The 10558-nt window shown below is 35.3% G+C and overlaps 1 long non-coding RNA gene across 1 annotated transcript in view; it reads left to right on the forward strand.

Moving 5' to 3' along the window:
- LOC114487410 (uncharacterized) overlaps positions 1-10558 on the forward strand; it is a 240925-nt gene that overhangs the window by 220021 nt on the left and 10346 nt on the right. Inside the window, exon 3 of the long non-coding RNA XR_003682478.2 lies at positions 1287-1319. This is a non-coding gene — a long non-coding RNA (uncharacterized lncRNA). The remainder of the gene's footprint in view (positions 1-1286; positions 1320-10558) is intronic.

Raw genomic sequence — 10558 nt, forward strand, 5'->3', positions numbered from 1 at the left:
CTGGACCGGGGCACGAACCCGCGTCCCCTGCATCGGCAGGTGGACTCTCAACCACTGTGCCACCAGGAAAGCCCAAGTTCACATACTTTTGATGCAGAAATTCCATTTCTCATTTATACTGCAAAAAAACTTCAAATAAATGAAGATACATATACATATATACAATACATCTTACATATATATTATAAATATATATTACATATTATTTTTGGTAAAACTAATAAGTTAGGAACAATAGTAAAAACACAGTAAAGGCTACAATGTTTATGATTATTTATACTATGGAATACTATAGAGCTATAAAAAACATTAAGAGAAATAGTTTTAGATAAATCTAGATATAAATCAGAATAACATAAAGTGAAAAAGTCAATTCACAGAACAATATGTGTAGTTCAATTTTGATTATGTAAAATACAGACAGAAATAAATTCAAAATGAATACATAAAGGATGAGAGGCTCGAAAGGGCGACATAGGAAGTTTCTGAACTCATCTCCTCCCAGGGACACACTGAGTTTACAGTTACATATGGTACAATTTCCTCTTAAAAAAATCCCTATAGCCTGGCCGAGTGACGTTACGCATTGGGCAAATGAGAAGAAAACCACATTAAAGAGGGTAGAAGAGGCTGGGACACAATCTTGCCATAAACAGCGTGGTAAAGACTGTAAAATAAAGATTGTAGAGACTTATCTATATTTAACAGTAACTAACTCCGTGAGAGCAGCTATTGAAGGATAACAGGAGCATTCTTTCATGTTTTTATTTGTATTGATATGTAGTGTGTTGATTTTTAGCCATAAACATATATTTCTTCTTCATTTATATTTTTATAAAGTGACCCCCTAAAGTTATTGAAAATATTATTGACCTGAAAAATTTTACATTCGTAGATTAAAAAGATATACATGAATAAAAAGATGGGTTACAGACGGTGGCTTTACAGGTAATAGGTTTTCTTTAAGCTTTTTCATATTTTATTCGCCACATATTCCATAGTGAGTACCCATTGCTTCACCCAAAATGTACTGAATAAAAATCCCAAAGATTGGGACCCAGAGATCTGCATTTTACAAAGCTCCTGAGATAAGTCTGGTAGTCGGCTAGGTTGAGAATAACCTGCAAAGGTTACACATCCCCAAATGATTTCAAGGCAACATTAGAATTTAAATGTGCTTAGAAAGAGTGATTTCACTTAGATTTTGCTTCCAGGTAAATTCTGGAGAACATAATTGTTTCCTTTACATTTCATGAATTCTGATTCAGCTGCTTTTTGGCTTCCAGATTCTCTATCTACTGTGGTGATGCTATTATTTGGTGAGTCTTCCACACTTGTTGAATATCTTATACCTCATGCTGCTATTTATATTAACTGCATATGGTTGCTGCTCTAATTCTAAACTCAACACTTCTGAGTATGTATTTAATTGCTTACAGAATAACCAGTGGGGTGGTTTTAGAAAACCTGTGACTCTTTCTCTGTGTCTTCTTTTCTTTTACCTCTTCTTATATTCTTTTTTGTTTGGGATATGTCACCTTTTCAGGTTATTGAGCTCTTAGAAAAGAGACATGACTACATTTCAAATATGAGCACCTTCTTTTCTTGTATCTCTCATTGGAAAGGAAGGACCAGATGTGTGTGTTTTTAAAAGAACCTTGAATTAATCTGCATAACTTTGAACAATCATGTCTGCCTGCCGTCATGTCTTTCTGATACGCCAGTATGCACACCGAATGTTTGTCCACTTAACAATGAGACACTTATTTTTGTATTCCCAGATCTATTGATGTTTGCTTAGAATGCAGTTTCCTCCTGTCTGAACTGTGGAATAAGATCCATTTTCCCTTGTCTGCTCAATAGTTCTATACTGACCCATTTTGCCTTTTGCCCCTTATGTATTTCTTATCTTGGAGGTCAAATTAAGGCTGGACTGTTATATCCCCCAATGGCTACTAAAGCAGTACTCTTTGGAGGAAAGTATAACTTTGTGGCTTGTCTGTATCTTGAGGGTCTTTTTCACATTCCAAATTTCAGAAGCTCGATGAAGCTGGAGTTCCTAACCTCTCACTCACAACATATACCACTGGCTAAGTTTCTCTTGCTATAAGAATAGCTACAAGAATGAGAATTGTCATAAAGGGGGAGAAAGCTCTTCAATAATTAGGATTCATCTACAACTCGAGCATTTTATTAATTACACATTGTAATCACATGGATAGTCAGAAAACCAATTGTGCAAGTCTGTATTTAGAGATTTGTAGACAGAAGACTTAACGTAAACATAGAAATGTTAAGCCTACTCAACTGTAACCTGCAAAGAAGATAACAAGAAGGATTCTGTTCTCTGTATGATTTGTGAACAATGCTAAGTAAATATTCATCATTAATATATAATAACTGTTGCTTTTGGCAGTTCACTTTTCATTTAATTTGATAATGTGTCCAGTAAATGAAGTGGTACAGGCTACAGTGTTTTACCAACACAACTGCATATTTTCAATCATTGTTAAATGAAGGCAGCTCAAGGCAAAGCTTTAACCCCCACTAGTTTTGTGTGTGATAAAAAGAGAAGGCACTATCAATCTTTATTGTCTGTCTCGCTTACTGTAATTGCATTCAATAGTCCACTGATTCTGTTGTCTGTGCTAATGTCAGGAACAGAGGAGAGCCAGATGCTCAGACTTGATCATATGCATCCAGTGGCCACTTTGATAAGTTGGCAGCAAGTCACTGGGTTTGATGATAAATTGTTAACGCTATAGATTATGAACAGCTGAACACTGCAAGTGTACATGGAGGAAACTTCTTACCTTGTTTTAAATCTGGCATCATGATGCTAGCTAAAGGGCATGTCATGTATTATTCAAATGCATCTTGCACTGGAAATGTGCCAATGACTCATTGTATCCCTATGAATAGTAAAAGCAACAACAACAACAAAAATCCACAGTGATTTGAACATGACATTAATGGTCCCAGGATTATGAAAAGCATTTTGAAATACTGTTTAATAGTTTTGATTATCTAATTCAACAAGAAGAAAGCTTCTGAGTTGTATTCATGTTTAATCCATATTAAATCATGCTCTTCCTGGTCATTTCTGTTATATTAGCTGAAAATGACGATGTTTTATAAAAACAAACTGGTTTTTCATTAGTTAAAACCCTTGGCAATTTGTTTGTGAAGGGACATAAATTGGAGCTGGGGAGCAAGCAATGTTTGGAAATTTTTGCCAAGATTTTGTTTCACGTAGATGCTGCTACCTTTGAGAGAGATGTGATATAGGTCATTTGTACAGAGTATATCATAGGTCTTATTTCTGTTGAACCCATGTGACAGTTATAAAAGTTCAGGTCAGGGTTCTAAGTCACTGGACACCTATTAAAGTTTAAAAAAGCTGAGATGACCATGAACCATATAAAGGTATTTCTACTAGAGAATGCTGAACTGTTGACCACATTTTATATGGAAAATTCTAAGTGAACCAGACAAAGAATATTTCTTTATCTTTGGAGGAATTTCTCTTGAAGTCTCTGATCTTATATGGTTTATTTTCCCTAAAATAAACATATGTAAGAAATACTGTTGTATTTAAGGATTGGGACCAAAAAGGTCTCTTGCTTAACTGGTGTGTTTCCTTTTATTAGATAATGGAAATTTTGTAATCCATTGTATATTCCTTTTTGTGCTTCTAGGAAACTCAAAGGCTCAATCATAGTCACCTTTTTAGTTGAGTTCTCAGCCATGATTATCTATGATTATCTCCTTCATTGTTTTCTTGTTACTTTACCTTCATTTTCATGTCTCTCTCTAATTGTCAGGATGGGTATATACAATCAGTGGATAGCAGAAAAAAGAAAGGAGGGAACAAACTTTAGCAGGAGGCTTAAAGGGCAGAGTCCTGAGGTAGTTAACTGTGTCACTAGAATAAGGGCCAAAGTCTTTAGTAATGACCAGTGTGGAACTCTGGTTGATACTGGGAAAGACACTTAGACCTCTCTTATGGTCATTTCCTCCTCTTAAAAAAAAAAAGTCGATATAATAAAAAGCATTCATGAGATCTGGTGATGATTAAATTAATTAATATAGAGCAAGCATTTAATCAATGTTAGCAACTATTGTGGTGATAATTTTTATGTGAGCTTTAGAAGGGAGAGGTAGTGCAGTATGACCCAAATGTTAGAGTTTACTTCTGACGGCATCTGAAATTGAGTTCAAGCCTTAAGGTAATCTTACCCATGATTTGGTATGCTACAAATTAAATCCTGCTTAAGCAAGCTAATGTATGAGAATCTTGGTTTACTCATTTGATTATTTAAGAGATGTACTCTTCATTCATAAAAGATGTTTAACTTTGTAAAATTCTTTATTTTAGTGTTCTTTGAGGTATCAGGCTTTTCTGTGAGAATGAGTCATTTAAATTTATACAGTATTTGCAAGAACATATTGTTAGTCTAAAGTAAAATACTGCTCCCCTTCACTCGTCACTTGAGAAAGAGTTCCACCCAGATGAGCCCTCCTTCCTTCTGGGTCTCTAGGATTATCGCTCATCTTTTGCTTATCTTGCTCCTCTTAGTTTGCTCTAGCCATGGGGGCTGCTCCTTTCTGGGCTTCTCTCCTTCAGCCCTCCCCTGCTCAGTCCTATTTGCTGGCATGCCCAAGGGTATGGCTTCCGGCTCCCTCCTTGCTTCGCCTACAAACTCACCCTTGTGGGCTCATCCAATCCAGAGGCTCTAGTGTTCATCTAGACACTGGTGGCTACCAAATTTCCATCTCCAGTGTGACCCCTTTCCTGGCACTTCAGTTCACTTATTCAGCTACCTATCTGACATATAAATAAGCATCTAAAACCTAGCTTGATTTTTCCCCTGGGGCCATCTCATTCTCATCCTTGCTACCTCTCTTTCTTCACCCACCACACCAGTCATCAGAAAGTCCTGTTGGGTGTGTCTCTGGAACGTATGTGATTCTTTCCCCACCTTAGCCACTATGCCTAAGCCACATGCCACCCTAACTTAGCCCACTGTGGTAGCCTCCTGGTCTCTCTGCTTCCTTTCTTGCTTCCCTTACAATCCACTGTACATAAAGAGATATTTTAAAAACACAAATAAAATCATCATGCTGAATTCTCCCTAAGTATGGCTTCCCATCATCCTTAGGATAAATGCCAATTTTTTCCCCATTGTCCGTGAGGCCCTACTTTTCCAGAGTCATCTCTTGGATACCCCCATCCCTGTTCTTCAGGCATTATCAGTTTTGCTCTTACTTAGGGCCTTTGCATGGATGTTTTGTCTACTTGGAACATTCTTTCCCCAGATTTTTACAAGACTGGCTGCTTCACATCATTCACGTCTCTGTTTAAATGCCACCTCACATAGACTTTCCCAACATGCATCCCACACTGTCTCTTGTATTTTATTTTCTTCAAAGATTTATCATTATCTGATTGCTTTCTTCTTTATTTGCCTATTTTCTGTATTCCATTACTAACATGTAAGCTTATTGAGAACACACTTTTATCTTGTTTACCCCTTGAGCATTGTGTTCAGTGTAGTGATTCAGACTGTAGGTTCTGGGATCAGATTCACCAGGTTTGGATGCTGCCACTGACACCCACTGCTCAGGGATTTCACACCAGTTGCTTCCTTCTGTGTGGCTCAGTTTTCCCATGTGAAAATGGAGACTATGTTAGCATCTGCTCAGACTGTGTTGTGGGGGAGTAAAGGATACCATACATGTGAAATATTTATGACAGTCCTGGCACTCTATTTTCCTATTCACTTAGTATAATACTTCTGTACCATCGATATTTAATAAGTATGTGAATAACATAGGAAAATATACATACTGATATTCTCGTGTTTAATTGATGAATATTTTTGAATATTATCTATTTTAATATTAATTTATGAAGATCTTATAACAAATTTTTTGACCTCAGAAGAGTAATTAAAATATTTATAATGTTTAACCCAATGACCTATGATTAATAATTATGTTGTCATTTAAATTTCTAAAGTTGATATATTAAATCTTGTTACATTAGTCAATAATTTTTGGCAAATAAGCTCACTCATGATAAATGGTGAAATCACTTGGCTGTTTTTCTTAATAGAATTTTGAAGGTTGATAACTATTTTCTCTTCATATGTGTGACTTGTTGTTTGGGAAAATTAGCAAATATGGTTGAGCAAAATGAAAAAAATAAAAATAATCTGTAATTCCTGATTTTTTATATCTATTTGCACTTCCAGACTTCTCTGTATACTGTCATTGTATTATGTTTGACATTAGCTGTTGGTGATAGCCTGAAATAAAGACTTGTGGAAGATGGTTTATTTGAGGAGTAATCCCAGGGAGATCACTTGTATTGCTATTATTAACTACATCGCTTCTTTTTTTTAAAAAATTAAGGCTCTTTATTCATTTTTTTAAAATTTATTTATTTATCTATTTTTTAATATTTGGCTGCATTGAGTCTTCGTTGCTGCTCACGGGCTTTCTCTAGCTGTGGAGAACGGGGGCTACTCTTCATTGAGGTGCACGGGCTTCTCATTGCGGTGGCTTACACAGTCTCTAAGCGCGTGGGCTTCAGTAGTTGTGGCACGTGGGCTCAGCAGCTGTGGCTCCCGGGCTCTGGAACGCAGGCTCAGTAGTTGTGACACACAGGCTTAGTTGCTCTGCGGCATGTGGGATCTTCCCGGACCAGGGCTCGAACCTCTGTCCGCTGCATTGGCAGGTAGATTCTTAACCACTGCACCACCAGGGAAGTCCATGCATCGCTTTTTTGAAATTAATTTTTTTCACTGTTTGCTGCATGTACATAGAACAATTAATTTTTAAAATTGTATCCTAAGACCTTGTTAAACTTACTTAGTAGCTTTAGTATAGAATTTTCTATGTGTACAATTATAATGTCTGGATAAAGACCATTTTACCTAGTTAATTCCAATTTTATGCCTTTTCTTTCTTTCTCTTGTCTTACTTATTACACTATACAGATCCTCCAGTAAAATGAAGTGGTGAGAGTAGAAACCTTTGTCTTTGTTCCAGCCTTGCAGAGAAAATATTCCATCTTTCCTGTGAAATGTGGTGCTAGTTATGGGTTTTTAGCTGATGCCCTCTATCAGATTGAGATAGTTCCCTTTTCTTCCTAATTTTCTGAGAGTTTTTGGCATGAACAGGTGTTACATTTTGTCATTTTTTTCCCCCTGCATCCATTGGGAGGATCATATGGTTTTTCTTTTTTATTCTGTTAATATGATGAATTTTATTGACTTATTTTCAAACTTGAAACCAGCCTTCAGTGTATTACTTATGAGATATTATCATAACCACTTCATTATTATGTATCATTTTTATATATTTGTTGGATTTAATTTGCTAATATGTTGTAAAGGATTCTTGTGTGTTTATTCATGAGAAGTATCAGTCTGGAGTTTTTTGGTTTTGTTTTTGTTTTTTTCCTGAGAATATCCTTATCAGGTTTTGATATCAGAGTTCTGTTGGGTCATAAAATGAGTTAGAAAATGAGCTCTCTTCCCCTATTTATAGAAAGAGTTTGTGTAAGATAGTTACAATTTCTTTTTAAAATATTTGATACAATTCACCATTGAAACCGGCTGGATTTGGAGTTCTCTTTGTTGGAAAGGTTTCAGTAAAAATATTAATTTATTTAGTTAATATGGGGCTATGCAGATTTTCTATTTCTTCTGTGTCACTTTTGGCAAATTGTGTTTTATAAGAAATTTAACCATTTTGTATAAATTCTTGAATTTATGAGCATACATTTCTACATAATATTTTCTTAATAAACGTCTATTATCTGTAGGATCTGTAGAGATATCCCCACTTTCATTTCTGATATTGCTATTTGTGTTCTCTTTTTCTTGATCAATTTTCATAGATTTATCAATTTTTTAATCTTTTAAAAATTAAATTTGGCTTTGTCACTTTTTTTATTATTTGTTTTTATTTCATTAATTGTTACTTTCCTCTCTTTAAATTTTCTTCTTTCTACTTGGGTTTAATTTAATTCTCTTCTTTTTCTGTCTTCCTAAGATAGAAACTTAGATCACTGATTTTGTAACTTTTTTGTGCCTTTCTAATGTAAACATAATACTTTACATTTCTTTTTAACCACTACCTAAGCCGTATACTACAACTATTGATATGTTGGATTGTCATTAGTATTCAGTTTGAATATTTTCTAATTTCTTTTGATGATTTCTTCTTTGATCCACAGGTCAAATCAATATATTATTTAATTTTCAAATGTTTAGTGATTCTTTAGCTCCATTAATTTTATTGATTCCAGGTTTTAATTTCATTGTCATTAAAAAATGCTCTGTAAGATTTCACTACTTTAAAATTTATTTAGATTTGTTTTTGGTCCACTGTATACATGAAAAGACTGGTATTCCATAAATGACAGTTAGGTCAACTGTGGAAGTATTCTATATCCTTATTGAATTTTATCTACTTGTTCTATCAGTTATTGAAAGAGGAGTCAAAATCTACAACTTAAGATCATGCATTTTTCTCTTTGTTTTTGTCAGGGTTTGTTTTAGGTATTTTGAAGCTCTGTTTATTAGTTACATACAGTTTGTCGTGTCATGACTTCCTGATAAATTGATCCTTGGTTCATTATGTAGTGTCCCTTTTTATTTCTGGTAATACTTTTAGAGTTGAAGTCTAATTTGCCTAATATTATTATAACTACACCCTTTCTTCTGAAGCTTAGGGCCTTTTCTCCTCTCTCTCTCAGTGTGTGTTAAAAACCAAGCCTTTGTATTTCCAAGAAAGAGCTCCATTCAGGCTTCCATATAACCCTTCCCAGGATAGTGCATGAGCTTTCTGCTCTAGTTTTCAGGTCTTTCTCCAGTTCTGGCCTTGCATATTTAGTTAACTTCCTTGCTCAATTATGCATTAAAAGGATGTTTGGGGAATTCGCTGGTGGTCCAGTGGTTAGGACTCCACACTTCCACTGCAGAGGACAGGGTTTCAATCCCTGGTCCGGGAACTAAGATCCCACATGCCGCGGTGTGGCCAAAAAGAAAAAGGATGTTTGTTATGTTTCATCCAGCATTTCTAGACATTTGTAGCGGAAAGAACTTATCCTGTCTGCCATATTGATGAAATTATGAGGCTCACTGTGCCTTTAATTGTATAATTACCTTTTTTTGTTAATATTTGAATTTAATTTTCAATTCTTTAAAAATAAATGTAAAAACAGTAAGAACTATGGCTGTTATTCAAATCTTGAGGTTTCTGATACATGAAGATTGTAATGGAAGCTCATGAGGTATTTTCAGTATTTCCAAATTCCTGGTGTAATTTATTTTATATGAATACACAAAAATGCTGTGCATGCTAACTAGCATGTCTTGTCTCTCTGCTTTTCATATTATCTCAGTATGATAACAATGGTTATATGATGCTGACCAGAAACTCTAGCTCTTGATGACATTTGAGACTGAGACATTTCCGTTACACCAAACACTGGTATCAGTGTTTCAGATATTCCCAATATTCATAGTGGTGAGAATTTAGCACAATCCCTTTCTCAACATTTCTCACATTTTAGTAATTCATTGCAATAATTTGTAATTTTTGCCTTATTATATTACTAACCTCTTATTTATACTACATTTTGTTCCATTGTTTTCACCATACATTTTTGCGCTCAAAATCCACATTTTATAAAAAATAAACACAGAACCACGACGTGGACCTCCGTACTTCCATTCTAGAGTTTAATAAGATTATATTTTGTAATTGTGCAATGTGTCAGAGATGAAATTCTAATAGTCACAGCTATGAAGCACAGATAGAAAGTGTTTGCATTTTATAAGATTTTGTTCTAGAACCAGAAGGCAAAATAATGAGTATCCTTCTGTAAAATCAGCCTTGATCTAAGCACCTGGATTTATGTAGCAATTAGTTTATAGCACTGAAGTATAATTAGAAGGCTTTAATTTGCTAATTATTTCTCTCAACTATAGATATAATTGTAGAGACATAGGCTTTCCACTTTAGAAAGGTCATAAAGGCTAACTCCTTTTCTGAAAGTTAAATCCCCTGTACAGTATTCCTGCTAACTACTCGTCAAGTCTGGAATTCAGCTCTTGTTCTATAGCTATGTACCCAGTGAGGTAAGGTCTCCTGACTCTTGGAGACCCTTTGCACCTCCTGGGATAATTAATAACCTTCTCTCCACTTTGGTGCATTCCTTTGTCTCACTTTCTCTGAATCTTCATGCTCCTGAATCTGAGTTGCTATCCCATGTAGCACAGGCCAGTTGGAAACAAACTCCAGTGTTCCATTGGTTTTCACACACAAAAAAATCCACCAGTTTCAATCATTTCATAATTTTATGCATGTATATGTATGTGTTTTCGTGGGGGAGAAGTCACATCATGCAGTCTATAGGATCTGTTGACAATTTCTTTTCTACTCTTTGTTGTTGTTGTTGTTTTTTGTTTGTTTGTTGTTGTGGTACGCGGGCCTCTCACTGTTGTGGCCTCTCCCGTTGCGGAGCACAGGCTCCGGACGC

The sequence above is a fragment of the Physeter macrocephalus genome, chromosome 12, assembly GCF_002837175.3.
Source record: "Physeter macrocephalus isolate SW-GA chromosome 12, ASM283717v5, whole genome shotgun sequence".
In the NCBI taxonomy this organism is placed as follows: domain Eukaryota; kingdom Metazoa; phylum Chordata; class Mammalia; order Artiodactyla; family Physeteridae; genus Physeter; species Physeter macrocephalus.